The sequence below is a fragment of the Somniosus microcephalus genome, chromosome 19 (genome assembly GCF_052327205.1).
Source record: "Somniosus microcephalus isolate GS21.2 chromosome 19, FLI_Smic_1.0, whole genome shotgun sequence".
Lineage (NCBI taxonomy): Eukaryota > Metazoa > Chordata > Chondrichthyes > Squaliformes > Somniosidae > Somniosus > Somniosus microcephalus.
In genome coordinates this window covers 66,623,365-66,643,150 of record NC_141005.1, presented here as the reverse complement: position 1 = coordinate 66,643,150, position 19,786 = coordinate 66,623,365, and positions in this window count along the sequence as shown.

The window sequence follows — 19,786 nt, the reverse complement described above, 5'->3', positions numbered from 1 at the left end:
GAAAGGCTGGAAACACTCGGCAGGTTAGGCAGCATCTCGGGTATAAACCTTGCCTCAGCACTGGAAGATATTACAGACAAACAGTATTTTAAAAAGGAACAGAACAAAAGGAAAGGGTGGGGGGAGGGGGACATGGCCACACATCAAGGAAAATAAATAGAACGACCTGCAAAGTGCTTAGGTGGAGAACAGGGGATGTTGACATCGCATAAGAGATGTTTGCATGAGACAAGAGGCGGCATGCCGCTGAGTAGAAACGCCATGGGTTCAAGCCCCACTCCAGAGACTTGAGCACATATTCCAGGCTGACACTCCAATGCAGTACTGAGGGAGTGCTGCACTATCCGAGGTGTCGTCTTTCTGATAAGATGTTCTGGCCTCTCAGGTGGACGTAAAAGATCCCATGGCACTATTTGAAGAGCAGGGGTGTTTTCCTGGTGTCCTGGCCAATATTTATCCCTCAACCAACTTCACTGAAACAGATTATCTTGTCATTATCACATTGTTGTTTGTGGGACCGTGCTGTGCGCATATTGGTTATTGTGTTTCCTATAGTACATCAGTGACTACACGTCAAAAGTACTTCATTGGCTGTAAATTGCACTGGGATGTCCTGTGGTCAGGAAAGGTGTTGTATAAATGCAGACTATTTCTTTCTTTTGCTGAGAGAAATAAAATAGGACATATAGGAGCCACAGAGAACGTGTAAGTAGCTAAAGGGTAGGTAGGTGAAAAGGGAAACATGATAAACGGGTAAAGTGGAGCAGGCTCCAGTTGCCCAGGGATCTGGCAAAAGGAAAAGGCAAATCGACACCAAGGTTGCAGATCAACTCACTAACGCCATATTCTGACGGGGGCAATCCCACCCAAGCACCAACTCAATGCTCCCCACCCCGCCCACCCCCACACACCCATCCTACATTAATTTTGAGGACAGGTTTATTGCTTATAACTTTGACTTTTATTCTTTCCGCAGATGCTCCTTGACCTGCTGAATATTTCCAGCCTTTTCTGACTTTGTTTCAGATTTCCACCAGCTGTAGTATTTTGCTTTTTGTTCGCAATAGTCGGGGTTTCTGGTCGATGGCTGTCCAGTGACCCCTGCTGGAGAGTGCATGCGAGTGCACATCCCCCTTCTGATTCGGTTAATAGCACAGAGCTATAGCACTTTACACCATAGAACGAGGCCTCTGACCCATTGTATCTGTGCCAACCTTTTGCGAGAGCAATCCGATCTTAAACCCCCTATTTTGCTCTCTCCTGATAGAATCATAGAATATTACAGCCCAGTACGAGCCCATTCGACCCACTTGATAGAGCTATCAAAGTCCCACTCCCCTGCTCTTTCCCCATAGCCTTGCAAACTTTTCTTCTTCAAGTACTTAACCAATTCTCTTTTGAAAGTTACTATTGAAGCTGCTTCCACCACCCTTCCAGGCACTGCATTCCAGATCATAACAACTCGCTACATAAAAAAATTATCCTCATCTCCGCCCGGGTTCTTTTGCCAATGATCTTAAATCCCCTGTTTAACAAACCTTCTGCCAGTGGAAACAATTTCCTCCTATCTACTCTATCAAAACCTTTCATTATTTTGTGCACCTAACCAAGAAAGGAGGGAGAGAGAAAACAGGGAACTATAGACCAGTTACCTGACATCAGTAGTAGGGAAAATGCTAGAATCTATTATTCGGGAAGTGGTAACAGAGCACTTCGAAAATAATAATATGATTGGGCAGAGTCAACACGGATTTATGAAACGGAAATCGTGTTTGACAATTTTAATAGAGTTTTTTGTGTTGTAACTAGTAGGGTAGACAAGGGGGAACCAGTGGATGAGGTGTATTTGGATTATCAGAAAGCATTCGATAAAGTGCCATGAAAGAGGTTATTATAGAAAATTAGAGCTCATGGGATTAGGTAACATACTAGCATGGATTGAGGATTGATTAATGGACAGAAAACAGTGCAGGAATAAACGGGTCATTTTTGGATTGGCAGGCTGTAACTAGGGGGCATACCGTAAGGATCGTTGCTTGGTCCTCAGCTATTTACAATCTATATCAATGGCTTAGATGAGGGGATCGAGTGTAATGTATCCAAGTTTGCTGACAATACAAAGCTAGATGGGAAAGTAAGTTGTGAGGAGGATACAAAGAGGCTGCAAAGGGATATAGACAGGCTAAGTGAGTGGGCAAGAACATGGTAGATGGAATATAAAGTGGAGAAATGTGAAGTTATCTTCTTTGGTAGGAAAAGTAGAAAAGCAGAATATTTTTTAAATGGTGAGAAATTAGGAAATGTTGGTATTCACAAGGACCTGGGGGTCCTTGTACATGAATCACTGAAAGTTAACATTCAGGTACAGCAAGCAAGTAGGAAAGCAAATGGTATGCTGGCCTTTATTACAAAAGGATTTGAGTATAAGAGTGAATTAGTTTTGCTGCAATTATATAGGACCCTGATGAGACCACACCTGGAGTATTGTGTACGGTTTGGGTCCCCTTACCTGAGGAAGGATATACTTTCCTTAGAGGGAGTGCAACGAAGGCTCACTAGACTGATTCCTGGGATAGGGGGGGATTGTCCTATGAGGAGAGATTGAGGAGACTAGGCCTATATTCTCTAGAGTTTAGAAGAATGAGAGGTGATCTCACTGAAACATATAAAATTCTTACAGGGCTTGACAGGGTAGATGCAGGAGGATGTTCCCCCTGGCTGGGGAGTCTAAAACTAGGGGTCACTGTCTCAGAATAAGGGGCCGGCCATTTAGGATTGAGATGAGAAAAATATCTTCACTCAAAGGGTTGCGAATCTTTGGAAATCTCTACCCCAGAGGGCTGTGGATGCTCAGTCATTTACTATATTCAAGACGGAGATCGCTAGATTTTTGGATGTTAAGGGAATCTAGCGATATGGGGATAGTGCAGGAAGGTGGAGTTGAGGTCAAAGATCTTATTGAATGGTGGAGCAGGTTCGAAGGGCCAAATGGCCTACTCCTGCTCCTATTTCTTATGTTCTTAAGTTCTTGTGCTCTCCCTCCTCACTGTCCTATAGGCAGTTTTATTTGATGATCCCTGATCATTAAAATGAGGAAAAGGTCTTTCCCTAATCACCGTCTCAAAACACTTCCTAATTAACAAATAATTCTATTACATCTCCTCTAGTCCCAGTATGGCACATTTCTTCTAATAACTAGAAGATATAGCTACAAACAGGGCTATAATCAAAACAAGATTTCATAATTAGGTCACTTGGAAGTCCCCACCCAGAGTATATTCTGTGGCCTTGCTAACCTCAGTGCTTCTTCCAAGTGGTGTTCAACATGGACAAGTACTGATCCATAGCTCAGGGAGGGTGGTAGATGATAATCAGCAAGAGGTTTCTTTGCCCATGTTTCATCTGATGCCATGAGACTTCCTGGGGTCCAGAGTCAATGTTGAGGACTCCCAGGGCCACTCCCTCCCAACTGTATACCACTGTGCCACCACTTCTGGTGGATCTGTCCTGCTGATAGGAAACGGATGGTGATTGAGGAGTCTGCAACATTGGCTGTTAGTTATGATTCTGTGAGTATGACTATATCAATTTATTGCTTGGCTAGTCTGTGGGCTCGCTCTCCCAATTTTGGGTCAAGCCGCCAGATGTTAGTGAGGTGGACTTTGTAGGGTTGACTGGGCTGGGTGTGCCGTTGTTGTGTCCGGATCCAATGCCAAGGTTGATGCCAGGTGGTCTGTCCAGTTTTACTCTTATACTTTTTGTAGTGGTTTGATACAACTGAGTGGTTTGCTAGGCCATTTCAGAGGGCAATTAAATGCCAACCACATTGCTGTTGGTCTGGAGTCTCATATAGGGCAGACCAGGTAAGGACAGCAGGTTTCCTTCCCTAAAGGATATTAGTAAACCAGTTGGATTTTTATGACAATCTGACTCCTTCCTGGTCACCATCAGCGATACTAGCTTTTTATTCCAGATTTATTTAATTAACTGAATTCAACTTCACAAACTGGCATGGTGGGATTTCAACCCATGTATCCAAATTATTAATCCAGGCCACTGGATTACTAGTTCAGTAACATCCTACAATGTGCCAGTTACAAATTTTGGGTCTGCACTAGATATTTTCCTGGTTCAACATCACCCATCTCTTGCACAAGGAGATCCTGTGTCCCTCATGATTAGGAGTTTATCTTTACTGCCCAATTTCTGGTCCTACAATAGAATGACCTGGCAGTGTAACAATCAAGCCCCTTATTATATGAATTGGATGACGTAATCTCATATATGCCTCCAAATGCACATTGCCAGCTTTCTCAAAGGAGGTCTGATGTTCACTTTACTAAATTAAGGCTATTTATAAATCAAGAAGCAGATTTTTTTTACAAACAATAAGTGAATAGATTAATATTCCATAGTCAATCTTACCATATTTCAACTTATTTTCATAACCCTCCTCGTAACAGAGAAAACAACATGTAGCCACACTGTCCTTGTTAGCAGGCTAAGTCCACTATTCTAACCAGAGACTCTCTGAAACTGAACTATTCTGAACTTAAGGAGTGAGCTTTCTCTCTATACGTCTGGTTTCCTTGACAGATCTTGCAGAATGTATTTGTTAATGTGTTTCTTTAGTTCTCATTTGTTAGCTGGACAAAAAAGCCACAGGCTTGACCTGTGACCATCTCCAAGTTCTCAGCGTCTGCGGATTGGTCACCTGTGCCACCAAATTGACTAGGCTACTACCCACACAGAGGAGGGTTCCCAGACAGCTATCCCCTGGTGCCCTCAAATAACTGAGCCATAGAAGCATAGAAACATAGAAGATAGGAGCAGGAGTAGGCCATTCGGCCCCTCGAGCCTGTTCCGCCATTTAATGAGATCATGGCTGATCATCCAAACTTAGTACCCAGTCCCTGCTTTCTCCCCATATCCCTTGATTCCCTTTAGCCTAAAGAAATATCTCTAACTCCTTCTTGAATATAGTTAATGAATTGGCCTCAACTGCCTTGTGTGGTAGAGAATTCCACAGGTTCACCACTCTCTGGGTGAAGAAATTCATCCTCATCTCAGTCCTAAATGGCTTACCCCTTATCCTTAGACTGTGGCCCCTGGTTGTGGACTCCCCGCCATCGGGAACATCCTTCCTGCATCTAGTTTGTCTAGTCCTGTTAGAATTTTATAAGTTTCAATGAGATCCCCTCTCATTCTTCTAAACTCTAGCGCATAAAAGCCTAATCGACCCAATCTCTCCTCATACGTCATTCCTGCCATCCCAGGTATCAGTCTGGTGAATCTTCGCTGCACTCTCTCCATGGCAAGAACATCCTTCCTCAGATAAGGCGACCAGAACTGCACACAATACTCAAGGTGTGGTCTCACCAAGGTCCTGTACAACTGCAGCAAAACATCCTTGCTCCTGTACTCGAATCCTATCGCTATGAAGGCCAACATACGATTTGCCTTCTTAACCGTCTGCTGCACCTGCATGCTTACCTTCAGCGACTGGTGCATAAGGACACCCAGGTCTCATTGCACTTCCCCTTTTCCCAATCTATTGCCGTTCAGATAATAATCTGTCTTCCTGTTTTTGCCACCGAAGTGGATAACCTCGCATTTATCCACATTGTACTGAATTTGCCATGAATCTGCCCAATCACCCAACCTGTCCAAATCATACTGGAGTTTCTCTGCATCCTCCTCACAGCACACACACCCACCCAGCTTTGCGTCGTCTGCAAACTTGGAGATATTACATCTAGTTCCCTCGCCTAGATCATTTATATATATTGTGAATAGCTGGGGTCCGAGCACCAATCCCTGCGGTACCCCATTAGTCACTGCCTGCCACTCGGAAAAAGACTTGTTTATTCCAACTCTTTGCTTCCTGTCTGCAAACCAGTTCTCTATCCAAGACAGTACCTTGCCCCCAATCCCATGTGCTTTAACTTTCCATGCTAATCTCTTATGCAGGACCTTATCAAAAGCCTTCTGAAAGTCCAAATACACCACATCCACTGGTTCTCCCTTATCTATTCTACCAGTTACATCCTCAAAACATTCCAGTAGATCAGTCAAGTATGATTTACCTTTTGTAAATCCATGTTGCCTATGTCCGATCCTGTCACTGTTTTCCAAGGGCTCTACTATTACATCTATTATAATGGACTCTGGCATCTTCCCCACTACCAATATCAGGCTTACCGGTCTATAATTCCCTGTTTTCTCTCTACCACCTTTTTTAAATACTGGGGTTACATTAGCTATCCTCCAATCCATGGGAACTGTTCCAGGGTCTATAGAATTTTGGAAGATGACCAGCAATGCATCTACTATTTCTAGGGCCACTGCCTTAAATACCCTAGGATGTAGATTATCAGGCCCTGGGGATTTATTGGCTTTCAATCCCGTCAATTTCCCTAACACCATTTCCCTACAAATACTGATTTCATTCAATTCCTCCCTCTCATTAGACCCTATGTTCCCCGGCATCTCTGGGAGGTTATTTGTGGCCTCCTTTGTGAAGACAGAACCAAAGTATGTATTTAATTGGTCTGCCATTTCTTTGTTCCCCATTATAAATTCCCCTGATTCTGACTGCAAGAGACCTATGCTTGACTTCACCAATCCTTTTCTCTTCACATACCTATAGAAGCCTTTACAGTCAGTTTTTATGTTCTCTGAAAGCTTGCTCTCCTAATCTATTTTCCCCCTCTTAATTAATCCCTTTGTCCTCCTTTGCTGAATCCTAAACTGCTCCCAATCCTCAGGTTTGCTGCTTTTTCTGGCCAAATTATATGTCCTCTCCTTGTATCTTATGTTATCCCTAATTTCCCTTCTTAGCTACGGTTGAGTCACCTTTTTTGTTTTATTTTTATGCCAAACTGGGATGAACAAATTCTGTAGTTCATCCATGCGATCTTTAAATGTTTGCTATTGCCTATCCACCGTCAACCCTTTAAGTAATGTTCCCCAATCCATCTTAGCCAACTCTTGCCTCATACCATCGTAGTTTCTTTTATTTAAATCCAGGACCCTAGTCTCTGAGTCAACTACTTCACTCTCCATCTTAATGAAGAATTCTATCATATTATGCTTGCTCCTCCCCAAGGGGCCACGCACAACAAGATTGCTAATTAATCCTTTCTCATTACATACTACACAGTCTAAGATGGCCTGATCTCTAATTGGTTCTTCAATATATTGTCCAGGAAACCATCCTGTATACACTCTAGGAATTCCTCCTCCACAGTATTGTTACTAATTTGGTTAGCCCAATCTATATGTAGATTAAAGTCAGCCATGATAACTGCTGTGCCCTTATTGCATGCATCTCTAATTTCCCATTTAATGCCATCCCCAACCTTGGCATTACTGTTTGGGGGTCTGTATATAACTCCCACTAATGTTTTCTTCCCCTTGGTATTTCTCAGCTCTGCCCATAGAGGTTCCACATCATCAGAGCTAATATCCTTCCTTACTATTGTGTTAATCTCCTCTTTAACCAGCAATGCTACCCCACCTCCTTTTCCTTTTTTCCTGTCCTTCCTGAATATTGAATACCCCTGGATGTTGAACTCCCAGTCTTGGTCACCCTGGAGCCATGTCTCCATAATCCCAATTATATCATATCCGTTTACAGCTATTTGCGCAGCTAATTCATCCACCTTATTACAAATGCTCCTCGCATTAAGACACAAAGCCTTCAGGCTTGATTTTTTAACACTCTTATTTCTTTTAGAATTATTATTTACTGTGGCCCTGTTTGATTTACACCCTTGATTTCTCTGCCTTCCACTTCTGCTTTTCTCCTTCCTGTCTTTTGTTTCTATCCTTGCTTCCCTTTCCTCTGTCTCCCTGCACAGGTTCCCAACCCCCTGCCATTTCAGTTTAAACCCTCCCCAACAGCACTAGCAAACACTAGGACATTGGTTCCGGTCTTAACATGATAGGTGTGAATATTTACTGGGATATTTTTAATGAACTTCCATAGTCTGAAGCAATGCAGAGATGTCTGAATTATAATATACATTTCCCACAATATGCATTACATAATAGTATATAATACAATAGGAAAAAAACTTAACAATACAGAAGTCAGTATTAATATATTTGTATTGTGAGAATGTATTTTGTGTGAAAGAAGCTAACACATGGTATAGATTAGATTTCAGTATTCCGCAGGGGAGTGCTAAGTAAGCAGGAGGTGTCAGGTTAATGCTATGTAAGATGTATCAAAAGGGTCTGAGTGAGAATTATAGCTAGTTTGGTGCTGAAATTAATCCTGAATCTAGCTGTTAAAGTGTGATATTCATAACCATGCAAAATTATCTCATCTTCTACAGATAAGAAATAAAATCACATTTACATTCCAGTGAGTATGGACTATATGTGATGTGACATTGCCATCTACTAGTATAGTAGCATATGACACAAAGATCATATGACAATAATTTCAGAATTGATAGGTTTAGAGCAAGTCATCCAACATTGTCCACCTGGATGAATAAATACACTCACTTTCAGTAATTCTTTGATATTCTGTGCTGAGAACTTGGCTGGATTTGTTAACAGTTCACAAAGCCCCAGGGATATCCTACAGTAAGTGTGTAGACATATACCTTGCTTGTACGTTCTGTCAATATTAATAAAACCAACAAGTTGATTTATCTCTGGTGCCTGAACCTATATAATTTGGATTAATCTACTCAGTTGATCTGCCATGCATGTTGTAGTTTTAACCCCTTGTGTGCTGATTTTAACCTAATATAATTTTAATGTGAATTATACCAAAATCCTCTGTGGTCAAATAGATGTCCCAAAAGTGCACAACAGAAAACTGCTCACAATTCAAGAAAATATTGATACTGAATTGGTAACTTTATTTAGAAAGACAGAAATAGCTAATGTAGAAAATGGAAATGTCACCTGTATAACTATGCATATTTCGATAGCGCTCCTCAGATACAGAAAGATGTCATAATGCAGATTGCTGAATGAAAAATGGAGACTGGAAGGAGAAGAGCAAACAAAAGTTGGGAGCAAACACATGGTTGACCAGGAGAGTTTTTAGGAGACTTCTGAAAATAGGGAGGGAGGTGGCAAAGTAGGGTGATTTAGGGAGAGAGCCTCAGAGGGCAGAGGAATGGTCAGTGGAAAGAGCAACTGCAGCTGTTACTACAGAGGGATCAGGGAATGAGGACAAAATGCAGATTTGGAGCAGAGGCTGCATACAGGGACATACAGCTGAATGAGATCACTAGGGTAGGCTGTATTTATGAATTGAATCAATACACTTCAGTGCTGTGTACAGGGCAAAAGCCAGACTGCAGTACATGGAAAACAGGACTCATCCCTAAAGACTGCAGCTTGACGTGATGGGAAGGCTTGCATGCTTGTATGACACAGAGAGCTATGCTGATGGAATTATAAGTCCTGGTAGGTCTACCCAAACCAGACTGGTCAAAAGGTAAGAGCCAGACTAAAGGTAATCTGCCAGTCCTCCTGCAGGGTGAGAGACCACTGACTTGTCCATGTAAAAAGGCATTTTGTTATTGAAACAACCCAGAGATAAGATGAGATAGACTTCCAAATATAAATGTCGATTGTGGAGAACCACAATTTGCTGGATGTAAGGCAAGGTGATGCTCCAATAGTCAAATATATTGCTCTGTATAAATGCAATGGAAGAAATGATTAGGCACAGGAGATTAGGAACATAGGACCAGGAATAGACCATTCAGCCCGTTGAGCCTTTTCCACCATTCAATGAGATTATGGCTGATTTGTATCTCAACTCCATCCATCTGCCTTGGCTCCATACCCTATTATATCCTCATCCAGCAAAAATCTATCAATCTCAGGTTTAAAATTATTAATTGAGCCATCATCTACTGATTCTGTGGGAGAAAGTTCCACACCTCTACCACCCTTTGTGTGAATATGTTTTTCCTAAATTCTATGCTGAGTGGCCTGGCTCTGATTTTAAGATTATGTCCCCTTGTCCTAGACTCCCCCACCAGTGGAAAAAATTTCTCTCTATCTACCCTATTAATTCCTTTCAAAATCCTAAAAACCTCAATCAAATCACCACTTAACCTCCTATATTCCAGGGAATATAAACCTAGTTTCTGTAATCTTTCCTCATAATCTAACCTTTGTGGCCCTGGTAACATTCTGATGAATCTGTGCTGCACTCCTTCCAAAGCCAATATATCGGCCCAGAAATTCGGGTCCCCACGCGTGAGTACGCATTGGGTACTCACGCGTAAGCCCAATGAAAGTGCCGGTTTCGTGCATGCGCGGTAAACCGGAACTTCCGTTCCCTTGAAAGAAGGGGTTGACAGGTGGAACGCGTGCGCCGGAGAGGCAGCGCGTGCGCATCGAACTTACGTTTTTTTTGCAGGGTTCTCTGGGAAGGTAAGTCTCCAGCAGTTACACATGTAAAAAGCAGGTGCAAGGCCTGCTTTTAACAAGGTAAGTGGTGAATTAATTAAAATTAAAACATTTTTTCCACAGGTTTATTATTTTTAAATACTTTAAAGAAAGGTAAGTTTATTTTTAGCCCTGTTAGAAAATGTAATTAATTTTTTCAAAAACTTAAATTGTTGTTTAAAATAGTTATTTCATGTAATTTAGTTATTTTAAAAATGTGATTTAAAAAAAAAAATTATTTGAAGTTTTAGTTATGTTTTGGGGGTTATAGTATTTATAGGTTTGACAGCTCTTCCTGTCAAATTTATGAATGAAGCATTCCCTGCTACCATTGGCTCTCCATGGCCCACGTGATCCCAGGGGACGCTTTGAACTAACTGCACCCCTGGGATACGCAAGCACTGCGCGCCGGCAGTTGGAGGAGGCCCAGGATCAGAATACCACGCAGGCCCACAGCTCAACGGCCGGCGCGCAAGGTAAGTGCAGGTCGGAGGCTTGCACCCACGGGAAGCCTCCGACCCGAATTTCTGGGCCATCCTTTCTAAAGTGCAGTGCCCAGAACTGCTCACAGTCCTCCAGATATAGTGTAACCAGGGCTTTGTATAGCTGTAGCAAAGCCTCCTCTCCTTTATACTCTAGCCCTCTAGTTATAAAGGCTAACATTCCATTAGCCTTTTTGATTATTTTTATACCTACTACATTTTAGTGATCTGTGCACAGGGACCCCTAAATCTTTTTGGACCTCCAATGATCCTAGCTTTTCACCATTTAAAGCATACTCGGATTTATCCTTTTTTAGTCCAAAATAGATGACCTCACACTTACCACCACTGAAATCCATCTGCCACTGTTTCATCCACTCACTTTATCCATCAAGGTCTCTCTATAATTTTATGCTCTCGTTTACACTAATCTTCGTATTAACGGCAAACTTGGATATATGGCTCACTATTGTGTTATCTAAGACATTAATAAATATAGTGAATAGTTGAGGAAACACAGATCGTCACTTCCGTCCAATTTGGGTATTAACATTATCCCTACTCTCCAGTCTTCTACCATCTAACCAATCTTCTAACCAGGTCAAAGATTTGCCTCAATTCCATGAGCTTTAATTTTAGGTGACAGTCTCTTATGTGGAACCTTATTGAATGCCTTCTAGAAGTCCATATAAACTACATCCATAGACATTCCCCTGTCTACTTCTTTAGTTACTTCCTCAAAAATTTAATTCGGTTCGTTAGGCATAACCTACGCTTTAGAAATCGACGTTGGCTCTCTCTAAATCAGCCCAGTCACTCAGTCCTTAATTATAGATTCAAATTCTTCCCCACAACAGATGTTAGACTAACAGGTCTATAATTTTGTGGTTTCTCTCTCGCACCTTTCTTAACTAATGGAGTTGCATTTGCAATTTTCCAATTTAAAGGGACAATTCCTGAATCAAGAGAGCTTTGGGAGATTATGGCAAAAGCACTGCAATTTCCTCACTTACTTCCTTTAAAACCCTGGGGTGGAAACCATCAAGTCCTGGGGATTTGTTAGTGTTTAGTGCCATTATTTTTTCTAATACTAATTTTTTCTGGCTTACGTTAACTTTAGTGAGTTACAGTCCTTGATTCATTATTAATTATAAGTACTACCTTATTCCTCAATTCTAACCATATAGTCTCCACTCATTGGTTTCCTTTACCTATATCCTCTCTTGCTAATGTTGTAATAATATCTTTAATCAATAAGCTAGCCCTCCTCCTCTTTCAGTTTCCCTATCCTTTCTAAAGACCTTATACCTGGAATATTTAACTCCCAATCATTACCAGCTTGCAGTCATGCCTGTTATGGCCACCATGTCATACCCTCTAAGCTGTATTTGAGCCTCTAATTCACTCAATTTATTTCTTATACTCTGTGCATAGATTTATTTACGTGTAAAATAATTAGGAATTAAGTCAGTTTTTTAAAACCAATTTCTATCAGAAATTCTCATTTTTTTAGGTCAGTGTCAAAGAATGGTTCTCTCCTGGCCTTAGAAAAACCTGAATTATCCCCAGTCTCCGCACTGAAACTCACACTGAAAATCGGGTGGGGAGATGAGTGAATGTCACATTAGTGGCACTATCAAGCATGTCGGCTGATGTACACGCAGTATGCAATATGCACAGTAAACACAATGCACATGCATCTCTGAACCTGATTTTCAATGCCAAGTTATTTCAAAGGAGTCCCAGAGATTGAAGACTTAAGGTAAGTTCAGCAGTGAGAGTAGCCTATGTGGTTGGAAATAAGTTAACGTTGTCAATATCATAAATAAGTTTAATTTTCTGGTAAGCAAGAGTGCAATACTCTAAGAGTCCAACAGATTACATATCAGTAAAATGGAAGCTCACATAAAGGATTATATTGGGACTTGGAATAGAGACTACCCAATGCAAGAATAAATGTTCCCAACGTTATTTTATTGCTTAGAAGTCCGTCTGACATTTTTTTACTCCACAAAAACGTCCTTAATTTTATAACTAGAAATCAATCCCATACTTGCCAGATTCCCTTCCTGCCCACATCCTGCTATGTGAAGTTTTAAAGGTGGAGAAAAGTGGGAACTGTGCACTGAACTAAAATAATAAAGAATAGTGCTGCTCTGTAAATAGCTTGGCCTAGAAATTCAGTATAGCCACGTTTGGGGCACTACAGCCGGGCGGCCGCTAAAGTTTGCGCCCGGCGCAACTTAGCGCCACCTTCGCCGATATTCAGCTGCATCGCCCCAAGAGGTTGCTGCTGCGCTAAAACAGGCGATGTACGACTATCATTAGGCACTAAGCCGGCGGTCTGGGGCGATACCCCCGAGGGCGGGCGCAGCGCAGGTGCGGCGAGTTGCTGATTGAAGGCAGACACTCTGGCACCGGTCAGCTCTTAAAGGGGGAGGGTGGATTTGTTTGGCTGCCACGCCCTGCACACTGCAGCCCTGAAGCAAGGCCTGACCACTGCTGCTTGATCTGTTCAACGCCCAGGACAATGGAGAAGGCCAGGGAGAGAGCGCAGCGCTTCAGCGAGGGTGACCTGAGGGTGCTGGTTGGCGCAGTGGAGCACAGGTGCCATGTTCTGTTCCCTGAAGGTGGCAGAAGGCCGCTGCCCAGCGCCTATCGGAAAGCCTGGAGGGAGGTGTCAAACAGGGTGACCTCCAACAGCATGGTTGCCAGGACTCCTGTACAATGCCGAAAAAAGTTCAACGACCTCACTCGGGTTGTCAGGGTGAGTACCCTTTCCAGTGTCCTCCTCATCCCTGCATGTGCACCTCAGTTTATGGGCAAAGGGACCTGAAAGCCCTAATGCCCAGCCCTCATCCAGCAGCTATGGGACTGTCATGAAAATCACTTGCACATTCAGGACTTTACACACTGTCAGGGCTATTCCACCATGGGAGGCAGTGCAGACAAGATCAGGGCTTCACACTGTCAGGGCTAGTCCACCATGGGAAGCAGTGCAGACAAGGTCAGGGCTTCACACTGTACTTAGAGGCCATCCTTTCTCTTGCAGGGCAAGCTGGCGCACAACCGAAGGCAGCAGCATCAGACCGGGGGAGGCCATCCTGACCTCAAACAGCTCTGCGACCTGGAGCAGCATGTGGAGCGCATTATGTCAGGCCGGCTGATTGGCCCCGTCGCCAGTGGAGATGCCGCCCTGTTGTGGGCCCCAATGGTAAGGGCATCACCTTTTTGACCTCTCTCTTTCCACTTGCGCCTCAGAACAGCATCCTTTGCCACTGTCGGACCAATGCAGTGCATAGCAGCACTCATGCCTCCCTCGCTGCCGCCCTGTCCTCACTCTAAAGCAACTCTTGTGCCTCCCTGCTTTCAGATGGTGACTCGCCAGGTGAGGAGGCGGCCCCTCAAGCTGGCACTGTGTCCGAGTCAGACATAGAGGAGGAGGAAGAGGAAGCCAGACCATCAGGGACACCCTCAGCCGAGGCAGCCCATGGCCATGATGGTGACACGTCTTCCCTGGAGGGGAGCAGGGGGGAAGGTTCGGATGATAGTGAAGCTCCGGGGACCAGCGGGCTGCAGCAACGCGGGAGGGATGGGGAAGCTCAGCGGCCTTCTCCCCGGAGGGTGAGTGCGGCCTCCAGTCCTGCTATGGTGAGCGCAGAGGAGGTGCGGATCCTAGCGGAAATGGGCGCCCAGGCTGAGCGCAGGCACACTGAGCTCATGGCTGCAGTGGCAAGGATGCCTGACTCCATAGAGTCACTGTCAAGGAGTGTGCAGGAATTCGGGGCAGCACAGGCCAGGAGTCTGCAACAATTCAGGGCAGCACAGGCCAGGAGTCTGCAGGGCTTTGCGGCAGCACAGGCTAGGAGTCAGCAGGACTTCGCTGCATCACAGGCGGCTTCTAGCCAAGTGCTCAGTCGTGCCGTGCATTCACTGGCAGGTGTCATGCAGACACAGACCAGGGCCACACGGGCACTAACTGCTGCCACCCTCGCTGGATCGGCCAGGCATCGCCAGGGCACTCGCCGCGCCGCAGCAGCCCAGCAGTCTGTGCTTCAGCAGATTGCTGCGCATGCTGCAGTGCTGGCCCGTGCGAGTGCCAATGTATCAGCCGACCAGGGAGTACCTGTGATCTGTCAGGTTGGCAGCATTCCTGCAGCCAAAACTGTCACTTCTCCATTGCAGCTGCCACCAGCCGCTGGACAGACTGCTGCCGCCCAAGCAGAGTTGGAGCAGTCAGCAGCCGGCCCCTCCAGGCCCAGAGCTGGTCCAGGCCGACCCCCAAGGGCATCTGCCATCTCACCATCTGACCCTCAGCAGCCTTCCCCCAGCCTTGCTGCAGCCACTGGGGTACCATTGAGGAGGAGCTGCAGGGCGGGTAGGGGCCAGTCACGGATGCGAAACGCATCACCCTCGCAGGGGAAAAAGTAGAAGGTGTGGCCAAATGTTTTGTTTTACTTGTAAAGGCCGATACTGGTGTAGTTGTTTTACTTGTAAAGGCCGAGACTGGTGTATTTGTTTTACTTGTATAGGCCGAGACTGGTCTATTTGTTTTACTTGTAAAGGCCGAGACTGGTCTATTTGTGTTTTTGGAAAGGCCGAGACTGGTCTATTTGTGTTTTTGGAAAGGCCGAGACTGGTCTATTTGTTTTACTTGTAAAGGCCGAGACTGGTCTATTTGTGTTTTTGGAAAGGCCGAGACTGGTCTATTTGTTTTACTTGTAAAGGCCGAGACTGGTCTATTTGTGTTTTTGGGGGGGGTTTCTCTCCATTAGTTTGTTATGTGGGAAGGGCACAGAGGTATCATAGTAATAAATTTTCTTAAATCGCACTGTCTATGCTTTCTTTTGGAAGTCCTGGTTGCCCTGCTCGGCTGAGGGCTTGTGGAGCGGCTACATTCATCTTCTGCCATTGGCACAAGCCATTCCCTGAGAGGGGGCCTAGAACCGACATGCAATAAGCCGCCGACGGGTGGCCCTTGCACTTTCTGCCTCCCTCCTGTGCTGGTCCTCCTCCTCCTCCTCCTCCTCTGGTGGTCCTCTAATGTCTGGTGGCAGTGGCTGAGTCCTGTGGATAGCCAGGTTGTGCAGCATGCAGCACACGACAACGAAATGGGAGACTCGCTCAGGCGAGTACTGTAGGGCTCCTCCGGAACGATCCAGACAGCGGAACCGTTGCTTCAGGACGCCGATTGTTTGCTCAATGATGTTCCTGGTTGCTTGATGGCTGTCATTGTATCCCTCTTCAGCAGGTGTGCTGGGCGCATGGAGCGGGGTCATCAGCCAGGTGCACAAAGGATAGCCTTTGTCCCCGAGAAGCCATCCTCGTGGGTGAGGCTGGGCCTCGAACATGTCTGCCACAGAAGTCTGGCGCAGGATGAAGGCATCGTGGCTGCTGCCTGGAAAGCGGGCATTGACAGCTAGGATGAGCTGCCTGCGGTCACACACCAACTGCACGTTGAGCGAATGGTAGCCCTTCCGGTTGCGGTAATCCTCGGCATTCTCTAGAGGTGCCCGCAAAGCCACATGCATGCAGTCAATGGCGCCCTGCACCATGGGGAAGCCCGCTAATGCTGCAAAGCCCATTGCACACTGTTGCTGCTTGTCAACGGTCATGGAGAAGGAGATGAACTGACGTCTCCTTCTGAAAAGGGCATTGGTCAACTGGCGGATGCAGCAATGTACCACAAACTGGGAGATGTTGGAAATGTCCCCAGTAGCGGATTGGAAGGAGCCGGTGGCATAGAAGTTGAGAGGCACCGTCACCTTCACTGCCACCGACAGAGACGTCCTGCTCCTCAGCTGTGGCTGCAGATCTCTGCAAAGCAGGTGGCAGATCTCAGTGACCACCGCCCTTCTGAATCGCAGCCTCCAAACACACTGCTCCTCAGACATGTTCAGATATGAGAACTGCTGGCGGTATACCCTGGGTGGGTAAGGCCTACTTTGCTGACGCCTGTTGCCCCTTCTCCATCTGGCCATGACTGGCACTCTCTCACGGCGTCTCTGAGCCCTTTGAATGCAATGGAGAAGCCCAACGTTTCCACCCATTGCAGCCCCCATTATATGTTTCCAATCAATGCTATGGCTCTGAAGTTAAAGACAAGTGCAAAGCTGTGGCCTGAAGCCACAAGTACCTGTGCGAGTGTTGAGCCAAACCAGAAACCTCTCTACCTTTGTCTCTCTCCAAAGATCCGTCTCTCACAAAGAAGGAGTGGTGCAAAATGGCTGCCATTTATACTGCAGGAGGAGTGCCCTTTAATTAGTGCCCCCCGCGCCCCGCAGTGACTGGGAACCGTTCCCCTCTACCAGTCGCTAGGGGCGCCAGGCGCACAATAGGCCGGCGCCACTGAATTTCCAGTTTGGGGTGCACAAAGGGCGTTGCACCATGAAATGCCGTCAGGATATGCGCGCGCAGCTGAGCGTGCGCAAAGGCTTTGCGCCGCCGCTAAATCTTAACTGAACTTCGCGAGAGGCGCAGATCGCGCTGTGCCCGGGTGCTAGCCGCTTAGCACCCCACATCTCCTCCTCCTAAGGCGCTAGCGGCTGGCGCAAACCACTGAATTTCTAGGCCCTTGTGTTTTTCAATTTTATCAACATTGCTGATAAACCCCACCCCCCCAACACACTTTTTTTTTTAATTGATTTTCTTTGAATTTACAGGTACCTGTTTTTTGGCGGATACAATTACATTTTCCAAATGTTGAATTTTTAATAAAAAATAGAATCTGAAAACAGCCTAATAACATTTTCTAAATGGACGATAAACAAACAAATGATTATTCATAGCAATAATATATAGAAGTAAAAATACAGTGAGCTAGTAATGCAGCACAAGATAATAATTGATCTGTTTAGGATAGAAAGACAAAATCCGTGCACTTTTTCCACAACAAGTTCTTGAAAAAACAGTCTCTGCTAGTCAGTGGGAGATGTTCAAAAAATAAATTAATGTGAAACAGAACTAATTTATACCCCTGAGGGACAAGAGCTCTAGTTGCCAAAAAACAGCCATGGGTGATTAAAGAGCTAAGGGGCAGCACAAAACTAAAAGAAAAAACATACAAAAATGGAAAAAATAGCACAGATCCTGGTGAAGGGAAAAGATTCAGTGAACAGCAAAGGGTCACAAAACAAATAGTAAGAGCTACAAAAAAGGAGTATGGAAAGAAACTTGCAAGGGATATCAAAATCAACACAAAGAGTTTTTACAATTATATTAGGAAAAAGAGGGTAGTCCGGAGCAACGCTGGCCTCTTAAAAACTGAAAGCGGTGATATTGTCAATGATAAGGAAATGGCGGACATGTTGAATAATTACTTTGTGTCAGTATTTACAGTAGAGGAAGAGGATAGCATGTTAGAAATCCCAAGGAAACTAATATTGAATCAGGGACAGGGACTCAATAAAATTAACGTAAGTAAAATAACAGTAATGAAGAAAATAATGGCACTAAAGAGTGACAAATCCCCAGGACCAGATGGTTTTCATCCCAGGGTTTTAAAGGAAGTATGTGAGCACATCGCAGATGCCTTAACTATAATCTTCCAAAGTTCTCTCGATTCAGGAACCGTTCCTTTAGATTGGAAAATTGCACATGTCATTCCACTATTTAAGAATGGTGAGAAAGGGAAACCAAGGAATTATAGACCAGTTAGCCTAACATCTGTTGTCGGTAAATTGCTAGAGTTTATAACTAAGAATAGGGTGTCCGAACACCTCGAAAATTTTCAGTTGATCAGAGAGAGCCAGTATGGATTTGTGAAAGGGAGGTCATGCCTGACAAACCTGATTGAATTTTTTGAAGAGGTGTCTAAGTGGTGGACAGGGGAATGTTATTTATATGGACTTCCAGAAGGCATTTCATAAAGTCCCACATAAGAGACTGATAACTAAGGTAGAAGCCCACGGAATTGAGGGCAAATTATTGCCCTGGTTAGGAAATTGGCTGAGCAGCAGCAGACAGACAGTAGGGATAATGGGCAGGTACTCTAATTGGCAGGATGTGACTAGTGGTGTCCCGCAGGGATCTGTGTTAGGGCCTCAACTATTCACAATATTTATTAACGACTTAGATGATGGCATAGAAAGCATTTTTTCCAAATTTTCCGATGACGCAAAGATAGGTGGAATTGTAGGCTGTGTAGATGGAAGCATAAACTTACAAAGGGATATCAACAGATTAAGTGAATGGGCAAAACTGTGGCAAATTGATTTCAATGTAGGCAAATGTGAGGCCACCCACTTTGGCCCTAAAAAGGATAGAACAGGGTACTTTCTAAATTGTGAAAAGCTAAATACAGTGGAGGTTCAAAGAGACTTGGGGGTCCAGGTACACAGATCATTAAAATGTCATGAACAGGTACAGAAAATAATCAAAAAGGCTAATGGAATGCTGGCTTTTATATCTAGAGGGCTAGAATACAAGGGCGTAGAAGTTATGCTGCAGCTATACAAAACCCTGGTTAGACCACACCTGGAGTACTGTGAGCAGTTCTGGGCACCACACCTTAGGAAGGATATATTGGCCATGGAGGGATTGCAGGCTAGGTTTAAAAGAATGATACCCGGACTCCAAGGGTTAAGTTACGAGGAGAGATTATACAAATTAGGGTTTTATTCCCTAGAATTTAGAAGGTTAGGGATGATCTAATCGAAGTTTTCAAGATATTAAGGGGATCAGATAGGGTAGATAGAGAGAAACTATTTCCGCTGGTTGGGGATTCTAGGACTAGGGGGCACAGTCTAAAAATTAGAGCCAGGCCTTTCAGGAGTGAAATTAGGAGCCACTTCTACACGCAAAGGGTGGTAGAAGTTTGGAACTCTCTTCCGCAAACGGCAGTTGATGCTAGATCAATTGTTAATTTTAAATCG